General features: G+C 40.0%; 1 non-coding gene across 1 annotated transcript; it reads right to left on the bottom strand.

Moving 5' to 3' along the window:
- Window positions 1-209: 209 nt before the first annotated feature.
- On the bottom strand, window positions 210-339 carry LOC113893851. Its single transcript, XR_003511374.1, has one exon. It is a non-coding gene; the product is annotated as a small nucleolar RNA SNORA18 (small nucleolar RNA).
- Window positions 340-19,920: the final 19,581 nt, after the last annotated feature.

The raw sequence follows: 19,920 nt of genomic DNA, 5'->3' as shown, positions 1-19,920 counted from the left end.
TGGAGATCCAATTTCCTTAAGCAGTTTACTAGAAAATCATGTTTAGGGCCAGAAAATGGATCTGCCTAATTCATAATGGCACCCTCTAAAAATGTATTAAGTTCAAATCATATTCATTCTTAAGTTATCACACCCTGGAACTTGACAGAGATCATTGTGATATGCCAGTACCCAAGATTATGTTAGGTTTTTCCTAGTTTAATTGGCAGTTCTCTCTTAAAGTTCTTTCCACAGATCTAACAGGTAGTTATATGAGTAAAGGAAACTACATAGTTACTCTCTGAGGCATTTCCAACAATGTAGGTTTTATAGAAAAAGCCCATAGGGGTAGACCTCAACCTTCTTCCCCTTTTTTAATCAGATGGTTTTACACTGTCTGTAGTTATATGAGTTCTTTATGTATTTGGGGTATTCAGTTCAATTCAGTCGCTCAGTCATGTCCGATTCTTTGTGACTCCATGAATTTCAGCAAGCCAGGCCTCCCTGTCCATCATCATCTCCCGGAGTTCACTCAAACTCATGTCCATCGAGTTGGTGATGCCATCCAGCGATCTCATCCTCTGTCGTCCCTTTCTTCTCCTGCCCCCAATCCCTCTCAGCATCAGAGTCTTTTCCAATGAGTCAACTCTTCGCATGAGGTGGCCAAAGTACTGGAGTTTCAGCTTTAGCATCATTCCTTTCAAAGAATACCCAGGACTGATCGTTAGAATGGACTGGTTGGATCTCCTTGCAGTCCAAGGGACTCGCAAGAGTCTTCTCCAACACCACAGTTCAAAAGCATCAATTCTTCAGCGCTCAGCTTTCTTCACAGTCCAACTCTCACATCCATACATGACCACTGGAAAAACCATAGCCTTGTCTAGATGGGCCTTTGTTGGCAAAGTAATGTCTCTGCTTTTCAATATGCTATCCAGGTTGGTCATAACTTTTCTTCCAAGGAGTGAGCGTCTTTTAATTTCATGGCTGCAGTCACCATCTGCAGTGATTTTGGAGCCCCCAAAAATAAAGTCTGACACTGTTTCCACTGTTTCCCCATCTGTTTCCCATGAAGTGATGGGACCAGAGGCCATGATATTCGTTTTCTGAATGTTGAGCTTTAAGCCAACTTTTTCACTCTCCTCTTTCACTTTCATCAAGAGGCTTTTTAGTTCCTCTTCACTTTTTGCCATAAGGGTGGTGTCATCTGCATATCTGAGGTTATTGATATTTCTCCCGGCAATCTTGATTCCAGCTTGTGCTTCTTCCAGCCCAGCGTTTCTTGTGATGTACTCTGCATGTAAGTTAAATAAGCAGGGTGACAATATACAGCCTTGGCATACTCCTTTTCCTGTTTGGCACCAATCTGTTGTTCCATGGCCAGTTCTAACTGTTGCTTCCTGATGTGCATATAGGTTTCTCAAGAGGCAGGTCACGTGGTCTGGTATTCCCATCTCTTTCAGAATTTTCCACAGTTTATTGTGATCCACACAGTCAAAGGCTTTGGCATAGTCAGTAAAGCAGAAATAGTTGTTTTTCTGCAACTCTCGTGCTTTTTCGATAATCCAGCGGATGTTGGCAGTTTGATCTATGTTTCCTCTGCCTTTCTAAAACCAGCTTTAACATCTGGAAGTTCACAGTTCACGTATCACTGAAGCCTGGCTTGGAGAATTTTGAGCATCCCTTTACTAGTGTGTGGGATGAGTGCAATTGTGCGGTAGCTTGAGCATTCCTTGGCATTGCCTTTCTTTGGGATTGGAATGACAACTGATCTTTTCCAGTCCTGTGGCCACTGCTGAGTTTTCCAAATTTGCTGGCATATTGAGTGCAGCACTTTAACAGTATCATCTTTCAGGATTTGAAATAGCTCAACTGGAATTCCATCACCTCCTCTAGCTTTGTTCATAGTGATACTTTCTAAGGCCCACTTGACTTCACATTCTAAGATGTCTGGCTCTAGTGAGTGATCATAGCATCGAGATTATCTTGATCATAAAGATGTTTTCTCTACAGTTCTTCTGTGCATTCTTGCCACCTCTTCTTGATATCTTCTGCTTCTGTTAGGTCCATACCATGTCTGTCCTTTATCAAGCCCATCTTTGCACGAAATATTCCCTTGGTATTTCTAATTTACTTGAAGAGATCTCTAGCCTTTCCCATTCTGTTGTTTTCCTCTATTTCTTTGCATTGATCCCTGAAGAAGGCTTTCTTTTCTCTCCTGGCTATTCTTTGGAACTCTGCATTCAGATGCTTATATCTTTCCTTTTCTCCTTTGCTTTTCACTTCTCTTCTTTTCACAGCTATTTGTAAGGCCTCCCCAGACAGCCATTTTGCTTTTTTGCATTTCTGTTCCATGGGGATGGTCTTGATCACTGTCTCCTGTACAATGTCAGGAACCATAGTTCATCAGGCACTCTATCTATCAGATCTAGTCCCTTAAATCTATTTCTCACTTCCACTGTATAATCATAAGGGATTTGATTTAGGTCATACCTGAATGGTCTAGTGGTTTTCCCTACTTTCTTCAATTTAAGTCTGAATTTGACAGTAGGGAGCTCATGATCTGAGCCACAGTCAGCTCCTGGTCTTGTTTTTGCTGACTGTATAGAGCTTCTCCATCTTTGCTGAAAAGAATATAATCAATCTCATTTCGGTGTTGACCATCTGGTGATGTCCATATGTAGAGTCTTCTCTTCTTGTGTTGTTGGAAGAGGGTGTTTGCTATGACCAGTGCATTTTCTTGGCAAAACTCTATTATTTGCCCTGCTTCATTCCGTATTCCAAGGTCAAATTTGCCTGTTACTCCAGGTGTTTCTTGACATCCTACTTTTGCATTCCAGTCCCCTATAATAAAAAAGACATCTTTTTGGGTGTTAGTTCTAAAAGGTCTTGTAGGTCTTCATAGAACCATTCAACTTCAGCTTCTTCAGTGTTACTGGTTGGGGCATAGACTTGGATTTCTGTGATATTGAATGGTTTGCCTTGGAAACGAACAGAGATCATTCTGTTGTTTTTGAGATTGCATCTAAGTACTGCATTTTGGACTCTTTGTTGACCATGATGGCTACTCCATTTCTTCTAAGGGATTCCTGCCTGCAGTAGTAGATATAATGGTCATCTGAGTTAAATTCACCCATTCCAGTTCATTTGAGTTCACTGATTCCTAGAATGTCAATGTTCACTCTTGCCATCTCCTGTTTGACCACTTCCAATTTGCCTTGATTCATGGACCTAAGATTCCAGGTTCTTATGCAATATTGCTCTTTACAGCATCGGACCTTGCTTCTATCAGCAGTCACATCCACAACTGGGTATTGTTTTTGCTTTGGCTCCATCCCTTCATTCTTTCTGGAGTTATTTCTCCACTGATCTCCAGTAGCATATTGGGCACCTACTGACCTGGGGAATTCCTCTTACAGTATCCTATCATTTTGCCTTTTCATACTGTTCATGGGGTTCCCAAGGCAAGAATACTGAAGTGGTTTGCCCTTCCCTTCTCCACTGGACAACATTCTGTCAGACCTCTCCACCATGACCCGCCCATCTTGGGTTGCCCTACGGGCATGGCTTAGTTCCATTGAGTTAGACAAGGCTGTGGTACCTAGTGTCATTAGATTGACTAGTTTTCTGTGATTATGGTTTCAGTGTGTCTGCCCTCTGACACCCTCTTGCCACACCTACTGTCTTACTGAGGTTTCTCTTACCTTGGACGTGGGGTATCTCTTCACAGCTGGTCTGGCAAAGTGCAGCCGCTGCTCCTTACCTTGGATGAGGGGTATCTCCTCACCACCGCCCCTCCTGTCCTTGAACGTGTAGTAGCTCCTCTAGGCCCTCCTGCACCCGTGCAGGCTCCACTCGCTGGATGTGGGGTTGCTCCTCCTGGCCACTGCCCCTGACCTGGGGCATATCTCCTCTTGGCTGCTCCTGTGCTGTCGCAGCCTGGCACTCTCGACCGCCACCCCTGACCTTGGATGTGGGATAGCTCCTCCCGGCCCCCACCCCTGACCTCGGAGGCAGGGTAGCTCCTCCCGGCCGCCGCCCCTGACCTCGGACGTGGGGTAGCTCCTCTGGCTGTTCCTGCGCCATCGCAGCCTGGTACTCTCAGCCGCTGCCCCAACCTCGGACATGGGGTAGCTCCTCTCAGCTGCGCTTTTGTGCTGTCGCAGCCGCCCAGGCTTTTACCGATATGCAACCCTTACCAAATATATTATTTGCAGATATTTTCTCCCATTTCATAAGTTATCTGTTCATTTTGTTGATGGAGAGTATAAATTCTTTATGAAAGAGAATTAACATCTCTTATATCTTTAACCTTAAACTTTCTGGCACTGTAGTTGGTCTTGCCTACTGAAAATGTATGTCTTGACTAACCACATTGGCATCACTTCTAAGTTTTTCAGGAATACAGGATCTCAGGGCTCACCCTAGATCTATTGAATCAAAATATTTTAACATTATTTCCCAGTGAGTGTGTGCATATAAACTTTAATACAGTCCTAGGGGATATAGTGTATCATAGCACAAAGTTTTTCAAATGTAGCTAATGGGTCATCAATATCAGAATCATTGCATTTGGGTTAGAGTGATGGTTTGGTGGTGGTGATAGTGATTAATGATAGTTTATGAGTTTATAAAAATTCACATTCTTTGGCCTCATCTCAGAATCTGCTAAAAATGATAGTATTCATGTCTCTGTATTTTTGACAAGTTCTTCAAGTGATTCTCATCCTTATAGGAGTTTGAGAAGAGTGTGGGTAAAGTGTCCAAGCTCTGGAGCCAAATTCTCTGTTTCTTACTTTACAATATGGAATAATAATAGTGCCCATCTATTTGACTATAGAGCAGCTAGAAAGATTGCATGAGACCATATATGCACAGTGTTTAGCATGTTCTTCAGTGCTAGTAATCATATGATGATGTTAGCTGCTAATAGCTGGAACAACATATTTGGTATTCAATAAAAGCATATCTGCCTATAAAGTTGCTGGCATTACAAATATTATTTTCACTTTTTTTTATAATCTTATTTATGCCTTTGCCTAAAATATATTGTGTTATTTTTTTTTTCTTCTTCTTTTTCTTCCCTAAGAGTTTCCTTTTGTGTGTGTCTTTTGTAATATCCTTCATGGTATTTAGTATAAAGAAGTTTCTTGATAACTTGGTTACATGATACTTTGCTGACTTTACTAATAAGAGATATGAAGGAGTGGGAGGGCAAAGACAGACAATACTGTGACCCTGAGAGAAGTGTGAGAAGACAGTACATAGATAAAAAAAGAAGCATGGTTTTGTAGCCAGTTTGAAGTAGTAGCCACAAATCAATAGACTCTTAGAGTCAAAGTAAAGCGGACACAGCATTTTCACAGTGACCTAGTCATGGAAACTAACAGTCTGGACTGAACTTAAAATCTTCTGAACTTGAGTGTGCCTCCAAATACGTTTTTCCTAAATGATTTTCAAAATTCATGTATTTTAGATCCTCAAAGTTTCATATCATTAAATAGTTAATTGGTATAAAAGTTTCCACATGGAAAGAAGTTGTGCGTTACAGAGAAAGAAAAATGCAAGGTGTGTTTTGATAGAAACTGTAATTTTACCAGAGCAAAAGTTTAAAAGTTAAGAGGAGATTGATTTAAAATATGTTGGTTTGCATTACACCCTTCTCTAAAACCTTTGAATGGGTTAATTTTGCATTTGTAAAAAAATCTGAGCTCTCTTCTGTCCCAGCAAGGCCTTCTGGATGGGCTCCTGCTTACATTTCCAACTTCCTGTCTTAGCACCAGTTCCCCAATTGACTGCTCTAGCCAGGTCTCCTTTCCAAGCCTTGGGCAGAACATGTGAAACTTACTCAATAGATACTTAGTATATTAACTGATGGAATGGATAAAAAAAGCATGATAAATGGATGAATTTTGTTTTCAATGAATGAGTGTTTTGCTTTATTTTTCCTTTAATTAAATCTAGCCTATAGAAATGAATTTGAATAAAATTGAAAACAAAAGCATTTGCTAGTATAAAGAGTGGTATTGTTGGAGATGGAAAGCTTTGTCTATAGGACTATGTCATTTTCCCTGTAACCAAGTGCCCCTTTATGAATCTGAGCTTCAGTTTCTCATTCTATAAAAATAAATCTACTTTATTTAGTTAATCACTTTCCTTCCAAAAGAAACATTTGCTTGTTTCAGTTATTCCTTTTTATTTTTGATTGAAACTCAGCTAATTTTCAAGAGTATCTAAATCTATACCTAAGTGAATTTCAATTGGATATTTTTTTTATTGATTTGTGCAAAAAGGGGAAAAAAAACACAGAATCTCTTTTTTCATGGAAGTTTTGAATTGACAATTGAAGAGGTATTTTAGTGTTATTCAGTTATATTTTAGTTAGCAGCCTATGCATTGGCAACCTCAAAATGTTTAAACATGGAAATTAAAGCTGCAAAAAAAAAAAAAAAAAAGATCTGGATTTAGCTTTGGATGAATCCAGAAATATCAGTGAAGTATTTCTTTTTACCACAAGCAGATACTTAATCTGAGCCAATTCTTTTGGACTATCTGTACTTTTTACCTTATAAATTAATTCTTCTGGTAGATGACCTGGTTTGGAAACATGGTAAATAAAAATAGCCTTGTTAATAATCTTATGCTTGTTGGAACAGCACTTTATAAACAAATGATTATATGAGTACAACAGGGCACGCATTACTGAAGTTTAAGTCAACTGTGGTAAGTCTCTAGAAATTACTTTGTACCAAGGGCATCTGGCCCATAGCAAGGATATTTTTATCCACAGAAAGCTATATCTACTGAAAATGTTCACATGGTCACAGAACTTATGTGCTGCTATTCTACAGTTGGGCACCAAGATACAAATTAGTGAGACTTCATAAACCAGATGTTCTGACTCTGGTAGTATTTAGTGGTCTGTGGATGAATATTTGAGGGTCCTGGAAACATCTACAATTGAACACTAAACTTTTGTATATTTAGAATATGCATTTTCTTGAAAGGGAGCCGATAATTATTATCAGACTCTCCAGTATCTTCAGTATGTCTGTAATTGCTTATGCGTCAAATGTGGTTTACTTGACTATATTCCTCCATAGACTCTATCATCAAACACAAGGCTATTTCATTATTAAAACCCTGATGCCAAGCTTTACTACTCACTACTGAAAAAGGCATTCAGTGTTGACAAATAAGTGAATAAATGAACAAATGAATGGTGTCATCTGTTACTAGTCTCTGGTGTTTTCTCTTGTTATGATGTGACGCTTTCATTCCATTTTCCCTTGACTTGGGGAGTGATGATCTTCAGACTAAGTTTGCTATAAGTGTTCCATGCTGGAGTCCATTTAATAGGGTGTTTCTGCTCCTAGGTTTCTGTAACAGAGCTGAGATAAGAATAACTTTTAGCATATTGTATAATAAAACCATTTAAATTCTTGTTCTCATAAGAAATAAAGCTGATAAAGTTTTTTGAAGATCTCTTCCCTCGCAAATTGTCATTATATTTTCTACCATGTGATCCATTATTAAATTGATACCTGATCTGTTGCTTATTATACAAATTAAGGTAGTTTACATGTGGGCTATTTTTCAGACTTCTGGAATCTGGTCCTCTCTTCCTCTATGACACATTTGTAAAACACATGATGAAAAAGGTGTGATGGAATCATGACAAAATATTCCAAATATTTATTATTTGACTAATATCCCAAAAATTTAATGAGGATTTGATAGGGGGACTAACTGGGAACTTTAAGCGAACTTTTTCACTCTCCTTTTTCACTTTCATTAAGAGGCATTTTAGTTCCTCTTCACTTTCTGTCGTAAGGGTGATGTCATCTGCATATCTGAAGTTATTGAAATTTATCCCTGCAATCTTGATTCCAGCTTGTGCTTCTTCCAGCCCAGCGTTTCTCATGATGTACTCTGCATATAAATTAAATAAGCAGGGTGACAATATACAGCCTTGACGTACTCCTTTTAAATAGCATTTTAAAAAGCAGAGACATTACTTTGCCAACAAAGGTCCATCTAGTCAAGGCTATAGTTTTTCCAGTGGTCACGTATGGATGTGAGAGTTGGACTGTGAAGAAAGCTGAGCGCCAAAGAATTGATGCTTTTGAACTGTGGTGTTGGAGAAGACTCTTGAGAGTCCCTTGGACTGCAAGGAGATCCAACCAGTCCATTCTAAAGGAGATCAGTCCTGGGTGTTCTTTGGAAGGACTGATGCTAAAGCTGAAACTCCGATACTTTGGCCACCTCATGTGAAGAGTTGACTCATTGGAAAAGACCCTGCTGCTGGGAGGGATTGGGGGCAGGAGGAGAAGGGGACGACAGAGGATTAGATGGCTGGATGGCATCACTGACTTGATGGACATGAGTCTGAGTGAACTCCGGGAGTTGGTGATGGACAGGGAGGCCTGGTGTGCTGCGATTCATGGGGTCGCAAAGAGTCGGACACAACTGAGCAACTGAACTGAACTGAACTGGGAACTAAAGTGCATTCTGGATTTTATCTCTCTATTCAACTCAATAAACATTGTAAAACAATATTTGATACCAAACTATTTTGCAAATTCAACAAAAACTTGGAGAATTTGATAAGAGAAGGGTATGTATGTGCAGGAGGAAGGAAGGTGGTTCAGAATGAATATTTCTGACTAGAACTAACATCATATCCAGTTTTGGAGGCATTTCAGTACATCAGCTTATGGTGAAGCTGGTAGCACTGATTTTTTTGTGTGTTTTTTGGTTGTGCCAGGCTCCTGTAAGGTCTTAATTCCTGGACTAGCAATCGACACTGTTCCTCCTACAGTGGAAGCACGGGTCTTAACCACTGAACTGCCAGTGAAGTCCCAGTAACACCCGTTTTTGTTTTATCCCATTGCACTCAGCTAAAAAGATAAACGAATTCCAAAAGAGTTTCCTGGTAGTGTACAGACACCAGGGCTATAGAGCTACACCATTTGCCGTGTAAATATATTACAACTGAGGTTACTTAGGAAGAAACCCAGAAATGCAACTATGAGTCATTCACATAGAAAGGAAGGAACCATGTACTGAAGGATTCGATATATTCTCTCAAGCCAGTTTTGGGTCAGACTAAATTATTGCATTTAGCCACAGAAGGTAACATTTTCCTTTTAAAACCATTGGTATAAGGTATTTCAGTATAGTGATTGAACTGTGTTTTTATTTAAAAGAACACAAAAAGAAATACCAACCAAGGTTGTTAAAATGTGTTGAAACACATGTCATTAATAGATAATGCCATTTCCCCCACTTTGTTTCTATTATCTGTTCTATTAAGAGGCAATAAAACTGGAGAGCTGAATCTTTGCTTTTTTAAACAAAATGAATGCTTTGAATATAGAAACTACCTTCCTAAAATTTAGCATACTTTCGTGGATTTTTTCTTTTCTTTTTCTTTTATTTTTTTACTATTTTTGAAAGGCATTGTGGTGAATCATGCTGATTCTTTGTCACAATTTGTTGGTTTAAAATCTCATGTGAATATAAAAACTAAGCAAAAAGGGATGAGAAGACACGAAGACACACAAAAGCAGTCCTGCTGGAGTACACAGAGTTAGAACGTTGGCCCAAGACCTGTGACAAAGGACCATTTCAAAGGATAATTACACTGAAATAATTTCAAAGTTTTCATATAGGAAGGGATTTTTAACTCAGGGAGGAAACTTAGCTCTAAACTAATTCTTCTCTTAAATTTACAAAAGAGCAAATTTAGGTTAGGAAATGTTATGGACATTAGTTTTTGTGCAGTTAGGGTCATGTACCTATTCAGGGTATAAATTTGAGCTAGAATCCTGAATTCTTTTTTTTTTTAATTAATTTTTATTGGAGTATAGTTGATTTACACTGTTAGCTTCTGGTGCACAGCCAAGTGAATCAGTTACATATACACTTACATCCATTCTTTTTTAGATTCCTTTCTCATATAGGCCATTGCAGGATATTGAGTAGAGTTCCCTGTGTTATACAGTAGGTCCTTATTAGTTACCTATTTTACATACAGTAGTGTGTATATATTAATCCACGTATCCCAATTTAATCCTCCCTGCTGCCTTTCCCCCTTGGTTACTATAAATTTGTTTTATTAACAAAGCAAATATAGAATCATAAATTCTTAACTCCACATATTTAGCACAGCACACTATGTTTTGTGAATATTTTCTTCTGCCTAAATTCTCTTCTCCATCTTTATGCCTATTGTAAAGTACATGAAGGGAATCCCCAGTTATATATTCCCCAATATGGTTGACTTTATTAGTTACCTATTATGTGTTACATGGTATCCAAAAACTTAGCTAAAGCAACAAATATATATTATTTCAAAGTTCCGGGGGTTAAGAGTCTGGGTGCAATGTAGCTGAGTCTTCCAGGGCAGAGGACACCCCAGGCTGTAATGTAGGTGTCAGCCAGGGGTATAGACATCTCAGGGGTTGGGGAAGGTTCTAAGTTCACTCGTGTAGTTTCTGGCAGGACTGAGTTGCTTAGAGGCTACCTCCATTCCTTGCGACATTTTAGTTCCTCACCTTGCCACTGGCTACTAACAGCACAATAGCTTGCATCATCAAATTGAGGAGGCTAAAAAAGCCCCTGAAAGAGTGCAGTTCAGTTCAGTTCAGTCACTAAGTTGTGTCCAACTCTTTGTGACCCCATGAATTGCAGCACGCCAGGCCTCCCTGTCCATCACCAACTCCCAGAGTTCACTCAGACTCATGTCCATCAAGTCAGTGATGCCATTCAGTCATCCTCTGCCCTCCCCTTCTCCCCCTGCCCCCAATCCCTCCCAACATCAGAGTCTTTTCCAATGAGTCAACTCTTTGCATGAGGTGGCCAAAGTATTGGAGTTTCAGCTTTAGCATCATTCCTTCCAAAGAAATGCCAGGGCCGATCTCCTTCAGAATGGACTGGTTGGATCTCCTTGCAGTCCAAGGGACTCTCAAGAGTCTTCTCCAACACCACAGTTCAAAGGCATAAATTCTTCAGCACTCAGCCTTCTTCACAGTCCAACTCTCACATCCATACATGACCACAGGAAAAACCACAGCCTTGACTAGACGGACCTTTCTTGGCAAAGTAATATCTCTGCTTTTCGGTATGCTATCTAGGTTGGTCATAACTTTCCTTCCAAAGAGTAAGTGTCTTTTAATTTCATGGCTGCAGTCACCATCTGTAGTGATTTTGGAGCCCCCCAAAATAAAGTTTGACACTGTTTCCACTGTTTCCCCATCTATTTCCCATGAAGTGATGGGACCAGATACCATGATCTTTGTTTTCTGAATGTGGAGCTTTAAGCCAACTTTTTCACTCTCCTCTTTCACTTTCATCAAGAGGCTTTTTAGTTCCTCTTCACTTTCTGTCATAAGGGTGGTGTCATCTGCATATCTGAGGTTATTGATATTTCTCCAGGCAATCTTGATTCCAGCTTGTGCTTCTTCCAGCCCAGCATTTCTCATGATGTACTCTGCATAGAAGTTAAATAAGCAGGGTGACAATATACAGCCTTGATGTACTCCTTTTCGTATTTGGAACCAGTCTGTTGTTCCATGTCCAGTTCTAACTGTTGTTTCCTGACCTGCATATAGGTTTCTCAAGAGGCAGATCAGGTGGTCTGGTATTCCCATCTCTTTCAGAATTTTCCACAGTTTATTGTGATCCATACAGTCAAAGGCTTTGGCATAGTCAGTAAAGCAGAAATAGATGTTTTTCTGAAACTCTCTTGCTTTTTCTATGATCTAGCGGATGTTGGCAATTTGATCTATGGTTCCTTTGCCTTTTCTAAAACCAGCTTTAACATCAGGAAGTTCACGGTTCACGTATTGCTAAAGCCTGGCTTGGAGAATTTTGAGCATTACTTTACTAGCATGTGAGATGAGTGCAATTGTGTGGTAGTTTGAGCATTCTTTGGCATTGCCTTTCTTTGGGGTTGGAATGAAAACTGACCTTTTCCAGTCCTGTGGCCACTGCTGAGTTTTCCAAATTTGCTGGCATATTGAGTGCAGCACTCTCACAGCATCATCTTTCAGGATTTGAAATAGCTCCACTGGAATTCCATCACCTCCACTAGCTTTGTTCGTAGTGATGCTTTCTAAAGCCCACTTGACTTCACATTCCAGGATGTCTGGCTCTAGGTCAGTGATCACATCATCGTGATTATCTGGATAGTGAAGATCTTTTTTGTACAGTTCTGTGTATTCTTGCCACCTCTTCTTAATATCTTGTGCTTCTGTTAGGTCCATACCATTTCTGTCCTTTATCGAGCCCATCTTTGCATGAAATGTTCCCTTGGTATCTCTAATTTTCTTGAAGAGATCTCTAGTTTTTCGCATTCTGTTGTTTTCCTCTATTTCTTTGCATTGATCGCTGAGGAAGGCTTTCTTACCTCTTCTTGCTATTCTTTGAAAGAGTGCAAGCAAGGGACAAATCATCATCTTTAAAACCCAGTTTTTCTGTGTTCTTTATTAAAGGCAAGTCGCTAGATTCAGCTCATACACCAGAGTGGGAATACCAGAAGTTAGGGTCCCTGTGGGCCATTTTAGATGCTGCCTGCCACATTCACCAAATTCCACTGCTCTCTGCTCTTACAGATTGGTATAACTCCCTTTGGAGAACTTCAATTACAGCAATATTACATGAATGGAAAGGTGGATTGAGGGAGAGGCACTAGGTTGTCGTCTCATTCCCATGCCTTCATTTGTGTAGTTTGTCATACTGACTGTCTCCTCCCTGGACTAGGAATTTCATGAAGACAAATGATTTGTCCTGCTCCCTTCTCCTCTCCCATCATATGAACTGTTATATCTCCAGAACGTCTCAGAGTTAATGGTACACATTGGAATATAATATTTTAATAAATGGTTAAATGAATCATTTAATAAATGATTTGATAAATGATTAAATGAATAAATGATTGGATTGTCCCAGAAAACACTAACCTTGAATACAGTTCTCTGTTGGAGGCAGAAATCTGTATTAAGTCAAATGCCAAGTAAAACGAAGTTCCATAACATGCTAGAATTCCTTGATGTCTTATTTCCTTACACATCAGACATTCCACGTAGCATATATTCACATACCAAACATCATTTTAAGCATGAAATTTAGGCTTAAAGAGCAAGCAGACTGTTAGGAGCAAGGATAGAACTGCTATTTCATCACTTACCTACTTAGAAGTCAGTGCAGAGATTTTGAAGACATTATGTGTTTGAGCCTTAGTGTTTCATGTGGCCCGCCGTTAAATGTACAAAATGTTTCCTGATGTGAAAAGCTTATCTAATTGGTGGATTAAGATGAATGTCTGAGAAGGCAATTGATGTTTTGTATATATTTCAAGTGTCAAAAGGGCAAAAAGAGGTGAAGAATGCAAGGGAATTTTCTGTTGAACTGGCTAAGGAAGGCTTTACAGTGGTTCTGGTGGTTCATTCATATCTTCAAGGATAATGAGGATTTAGATGGCTAATGTAGGCAGGGGAGCCAAGACCTTTTTGAAGAAAATACTGTGGACAGCAAAGGAACTAACATAGATAAGAAAGCTTGATAAATTTTAGAGGAATAATGAGAAAAAACAATTCTTAAAGGAGATTCAGTGGCATTAAAGTTCTTCTTGATTTTATTTTGAAAGGCAGAAACTTAATGGTCATGAAATTTTGTATTTTCTTTTTTGAAGTTCTTTAACTCTGGCCTGTTACTGAGATGCAGGGGATAATAAGGCCAGCCCTAGATAAATTTTGGAAGAAGTCCCTAGTTTCTGACTTAGTGAAGGTATTAGTGGTTCAGTTGTTCAGATTCTTTGCAACCCCATGGACTATATAGCCTGCCAGTCTCCCCTTTCCATGGAATTCTCCAGGCAAGAATATTGAAGTGGTTTGCCATTCCCTTCTCCAGGGGATCTTCTTGGCCTGGGGATTGAACCTGGGTCTCCTGCATTGTGGGCAGGTTCTTTACCATCTCAGCCACTAGAGAAGCCCAGTTTCTGACTTAAGGCCACATTAAATAATTCTCTGTGTCACGCTAATAAAGAACTTTGAATTCAGAATTACATTTTGCTCCCTCTTTTCTTCAGATTTCAGTGATTTAAGAATGCAGATTACTACAAATTCAGACTGAGGAATGAATGACTAATACTCCTAAAACTCTTCTGAATTATTAAAAAAAAATTCCAGAAAGGAGACTATGCCATTTATTATTCTGGGAAGATGAAAATGTACCTCGTATTCTGCAGGTTTGGAGAGGAAGCCAATGTGTATATATCTACCTCTTTTAGATTTTTATTTCGTTTCCTTAAAGGAACCTTATTACAATTTCTGTCCTGTTCACATATCTTACTGGCTCCAATCAGTTCAAACCAACTGTTTTTCCTTCATTGCGACTTTTGTAGGCCCCTATTCTGATCCAGAGCCAGAACTGGACTGGTTTGTTTGTTAATGAATTGGGGAACAGTGTATTGGAGGGTATATTAGTCTGCCAGGACTGCCAAAAAAAAAAAAAATACCACAGGCTGGGTGACTTAAACAACAGGGATTTTTTTCTTACAGTTCTGGAGACTGAAAGTCCAAGATCACATTACTCGCAGGATTGGTTTCCCCTGAGGCCTTTCTCCTTGGCTTGCAGACAGGACCCTTCTCACTCTGTCCTCAAGTGGCCTTTTTCCTGTGTATTTGTGTTCTCAGTGTCTCTTCATCTTCTTGTGAGGACACCGTCATATCATAGTAGGGTCCTACCCTCATGGCCTCATTTAACCATTATGACCTCTTTAAAGGCCGCATCTCGAACTATCATCACACTGGGAAGTTAGAGTTTCAACATATGAATTTGGGAGAGACAGTGCAGTCCAGAAGAGAGAAACTTTCACTAAGTAACTTCACAAGGAGGAATCTAAAGGTTATACTGTGTAGGAGTCTAAAGAGCAGAGGGCAGCAGAGGATGAGTTGGTTGGATAGTATTACAACTCAATGGACATGAATTTGAGCAAACTGTGGGAGATAGTGGAGGACAGAGGAGCCTGGCGTGCTGCAGTCTGGGTTGCAAAGAGCTGGACTCGACTCGATGACTGAACCACAGCAGGAAAGCCTAAAGAGTACTGACTCAAGACCCAGCATTTTTCAGTTTAATGAACATTTATTGTACACCAAGTACTAGGCTAGGCTTTAAATAAAGACAGTAAAGACGCTCTCGTACCCTTGTTTCCACAGTCTAACAGATGAAATGGAGGTGTAGATACATAATTACAAGGTGTTAGAGTTAATTTTATGTGTTGATTTGGCTGGGTCACAGTGCCTGGATAGTTGGTCAAACATGACTCTGGATGTTTCTGGAAAGGTGTGTTTTTGTGGGCGAGATTCACATTTAAATTTATGGACTTTGAATAGCGCAGATTGCCGTCCACGATGTGGGTTGTTGTTTAGTCACCTAATCATGTCTGACTCTTTGGCAACTCCAACTCCATGGACTGTAGCCCACCAGGCTCCTCCGTCCATGGGATTTTCCAGGCAAGAATAGTGGAGAGGGTCACCATTTCCTTCTCCAGGGCATCTTCCCACCCCAGGGATCAAGCCCACATCTCCTGTATCAGCAGGCTCATTCTTTACCACCGAGCCCCCAGAAAAGCCCCCATAATGTAGGTGGGTCTCATCTGTGTAGTGGACAGTCAACAGAAGAATGAGCTCCTGAGCAAGAAGGAATTCAGCCAGTGGACAGCCTTCAGCACTTGCTCCTCTCCCAGTCCCCTGCCTGCTGGCTCACCTTGTAGATTTTAGACTTGCAGCCTTCATGAGTTGTGTAAACCGGTTGTTCAAAGTAAATCTCTCGCTCCACACACAGATACACATACTTTCTATTGGTTCTCTTTATCTGACAGTCCCTAACTGATACACCAGATAATCTTTGTAAGCAGAGTGTTCTTTAGTCCTTCAGTCACCTGCTCTCCCCTCTATGGACTTCACCTATTCAGAGTGTGTCTACTGTGGGGTGCTGGCACACAGGCAAAGAGCTAGAAATGTCCGTTTAATTGAACTGCTTTCAAGCGGCTAGCCAGAAGGAGCCCATGTGGCCTGGTTTTCATACTATATGGTCTGATTTTATGGTCAGGAATTTACAACTTTATAAAAAGTAGAGTACAGAGATGATCAAACTATTCCTCTTTCTGCTCCAATTGTTCTGGATGGAGGGCAGAGGATTCTCTGTGTGAGGGGATGAAGAGAATTGTGCACGTGGACACGGTCAGCACCACTGGGAGGGGGCATGAATGTTGTATAGGGCAGGGCTGGGCCACGGGTGCACACTAGGTTCTGTGTAATATTATTTCTGAAAGTATTAGGAGGCTGTGTATCTCCAGAGCACCTTATTTGGTAACTCACTGATTTATAGTCTTTTCTCATTAGCCTCCTAACCTTGCCTGAGGGGATCAGTGATAAGCATTATTAACACCTTAGTGGCATCTGGGAACACTAAAATGCAAGGAAGAGGGTGACTTGCCATATATCACACTGCAGACCTGGGAAGGGATGCTGCTGCAGAGAACTGTCTTCTCCTGTGTTTATTCTTTGAAGACACTGCTGGGGTCTGAAAGGTTTTTCTTTTGTTCTGTGGGAAATCTCATTGTTGTCATTTGTGGTATGTAAGTAGAGGGCAGAAATCTTCTTAATGAGTGTATAAATGGATGTTCTATTTTTCATTCCTGTAATGGCAAGTCAACCAGTGGAGAACTCTTGACTTGAAATAAAATTAAAAAGGGAGTTTGACAGCTCCTATTATTGTCTTATTTATTGTTCTACTTAGATCATCACATGCAGTACTGCAGGTTCCAAGGAAGCTGAAGAAATTTTAAGCCTCAGCTACAGATGTTTATTGGAGACAAGATGCAAAAACAAAAACAGAAACACACATTTGATTCCTTTAAATGAAGTGTATCATGAAGTATATAATTGCTCTTCAAAATGTTCTCTGTTGCCTCACCAAAAGCATGAGAAACATACTCCCTTTTAGTATTTTAGCTTTTCATCACCTAATCAGCAGGGTCACCTTCAAAAAAACTTGAAAATGTTCTTTTCCTTTTTCTCTTTTATCCCTGAACTCCAGCTCTTGAGACCATCCTACCAAACCATCATTAAGCTTATGAGGAAACTGATTCAGGGAGATGGAGTGACTTGTTATTTATCATTTTTATTTTATTTTGTGTACATGTGTATTTATGACTAAGATAAGGCTGTTTTCCAGCACGAAGAAAAGATTCCAAATGCAAAAGCATAATTGTGTTAGCCATGCTTTCTACAACTTTCACTCAAACTTTGCCTGCTACAAATCTGCTAAAGTAAATAAAAAGTAAATTGATAGAGACTAGTTTTGGACTTGACTACTGTTCTGACTGAACTGATGGTGCAGTTGAATCAAAGCCAATGGTCGGAATGGGCATTAGGGAATACAAAGCCTGGAGTGTGTTTTTCCTTTAGTACGGTTCTTTCAGTATTGAGGGAGTAAAAATGGCTCCATAGCTTCCATCTGTCTTTTCAAACTATTGTCTATGGGGTAAGAACAAGGATTTTGGTGTCAAAGAAACCTACGTTTTAGTTTTCTCTCTTCTATTTCATTTCTGTGTAACTTTGAGGAGGTGGAATAGCTTTTGGTAGAATGGTAACTGCCTTACAGAGTATTGCAGAGATTAAATTGTGCAATAGCTATGAAGTTCTTCTGAGGACAGCTTCTATTATCTTGTGATTATTATTGTTAATGATTGTTATTGATATTATGAGTTGTCTCCTTTGATCTCTTTTCATATAACTTTTCATCCTGTCTTTTTTGGCAAAACCTGAAATGCAGCCTAGAAAAGGGAAATGGTATAGTCAATGAAAAAGCTAGGGGTTAGGGTGTATCCCAGTGGTCATAATTGGTGTACACAAAATAAAATGATTGATGCTTATTTTCCTCCAGGTAAATGAAAACAGTCATACCAAAAATAATGGAAGCTACCAGTTATTAAGTGCTTATTCGGTGCAATATTCACTATTAAGTGTTTTGTACACATTAGCTCTCTTAGGTCTCATTTTAAACACTGTAAGTTGTTTTTATTCATCTGGTTTTTTTGGACAAGGGCATTGAGACTCAGAGAACTAGGTAATTTCCTTTCTTTTTTAAATTTATTTTTTAATTGAAGGATAAATGCTTTACAGAATTTTGTTGTTTTCTGTCAAACCTCAACATGAATCAGCCACAGGTATACATATTTCATTCACTCCCTCTTGAACCTCTCTCCCTTGTCCCTCCCCATCCCACCCCTCTAGGTTGGTACAGAGCCCCTGTTTGAGTTCCCTGAGACCTACAGCAAATTCCCACTGGCTATCTATTTTACATATAGTAATATAAGTTTCCGTGTTACCCTCTCCATACATCTCATCCTCTCCTCCTCCTCTCATGTCCATAAATCTGTTTTCTATGTCTGTTTCTCCATTCAGTTCAGTTCAGTTGCTCAGTCCTGTCTGGCTCTTTCTGACCTCATCAACTGCAGCATGCCAGGCCTCCCTGTCCATCACCAACTCCCGGAGTTCACTCAAACTCACGTCCATCGAGTTGGTGATGCCATCCAGCCATCTCATCCTCTCTCATCCTCTTCTCTTCCCACCCTCAATCTTTCCCAGCATCAGGGTCTTTTCAAATGAGTCAGCTCTTCACATAAGGTGGCCAAAGTATTGGAGTTTCAGCTTCAACATCAGTTCTTTCAATGAACACCCAGGACTGATCTCCTTTAGTATGGACCGGTTGGATCTCCTAGCAGTCCAAGGGACTCTCAAGAGTCTTCTCCAATACCACAGTTCAAAAGCATCAATTCTTCAGTGCTCAGCTTTCTTTATAATCCAACTCTCACATCCATACATGACCACAGGAAAAACCATAGCCTTGACTAGACGGATCTTTGTTGGCAAAGTAATATCTCTGCTTTTTAATATGCTGTCTAGGTTGGTCATAATTTTCCTTCCAACGAATAAGCATCTTTTAATTTCATGGCTGCAATCACCATCTGCAGTGATTTTGGAGCCCAGAAAAATAAAGTCAGCCACTGTTTCCAATGTTTGCCCATCTATTTGCCATAAAGTGATGGAACCAGATGCCATGATCTTTATTTTCTGAATGTTGAGCTTTAAACCAACTTTTTCATTCTCCTCTTTCACCTTCATCAAGAGGTTCTTTAGTTCTTCTTCACTTTCTGCCACAAGGGTGGTCTCATCTACATATCTGAGGTAATTGATATCTCTCCCAGCAATCTTGATTCCAGCTTGTGCTTCCTCCAGCCCAGTGTTTCTCATGATGTACTCTGCATATAAGTTAAATAAGCAGGGTGACAATATACAGCCTTGACATACTCCTTTTCCTATTTGGAACCAGTCTGTTGTTCCATGTCCAGTTCTAACTGTTGCTTCCTGACCTGCATACAGGTTTCTCAAGAGGCAGGTCAGGTGGCCTGGTATTCCCATCTCTTGAAGAATTTTCCACAGTTTATTGTGATCCACACACTCAAAGGCTTTGGCATAGTCAATAACGCACAAATAGATGTTTTTCTGGCAGTCTCTTTTTCAATGATCCAGCAGATGTTGGCAATTTGATCTCTGGTTCCTCTGCTTTTTCTAAAACCAGCATGAACATCTGGAAGTTCAAGGTTCATGTATTGCTGAAGCCTGGCTTGGAGAATTTTGAGCATTACTTTACTAGCATGTGAGATGAGTGCAATTGTGTGGTAGTTTGAGATTCTTTGGCATTGCCTTTCTTTGGGATTGGAATGAAAACTGACTTTTTCCAGTCCTGTGGCCACTGCTGAGTTTTCCAAATTTGCTGGCATATTGAGTGCAGCACTTTCACAGTATCATCTTCCAGTATTTGAAATAGCTCCACTGGAATTCCATCACCTCCACTAGCTTTGTTCGTAGT

The sequence above is a fragment of the Bos indicus x Bos taurus genome, chromosome 5, assembly GCF_003369695.1.
Source record: "Bos indicus x Bos taurus breed Angus x Brahman F1 hybrid chromosome 5, Bos_hybrid_MaternalHap_v2.0, whole genome shotgun sequence".
NCBI classification, from domain to species: Eukaryota; Metazoa; Chordata; class Mammalia; order Artiodactyla; family Bovidae; genus Bos; species Bos indicus x Bos taurus.
Note: the sequence above shows the minus strand (reverse complement) of the source record. Positions and strands in the feature narration are given on the sequence as shown.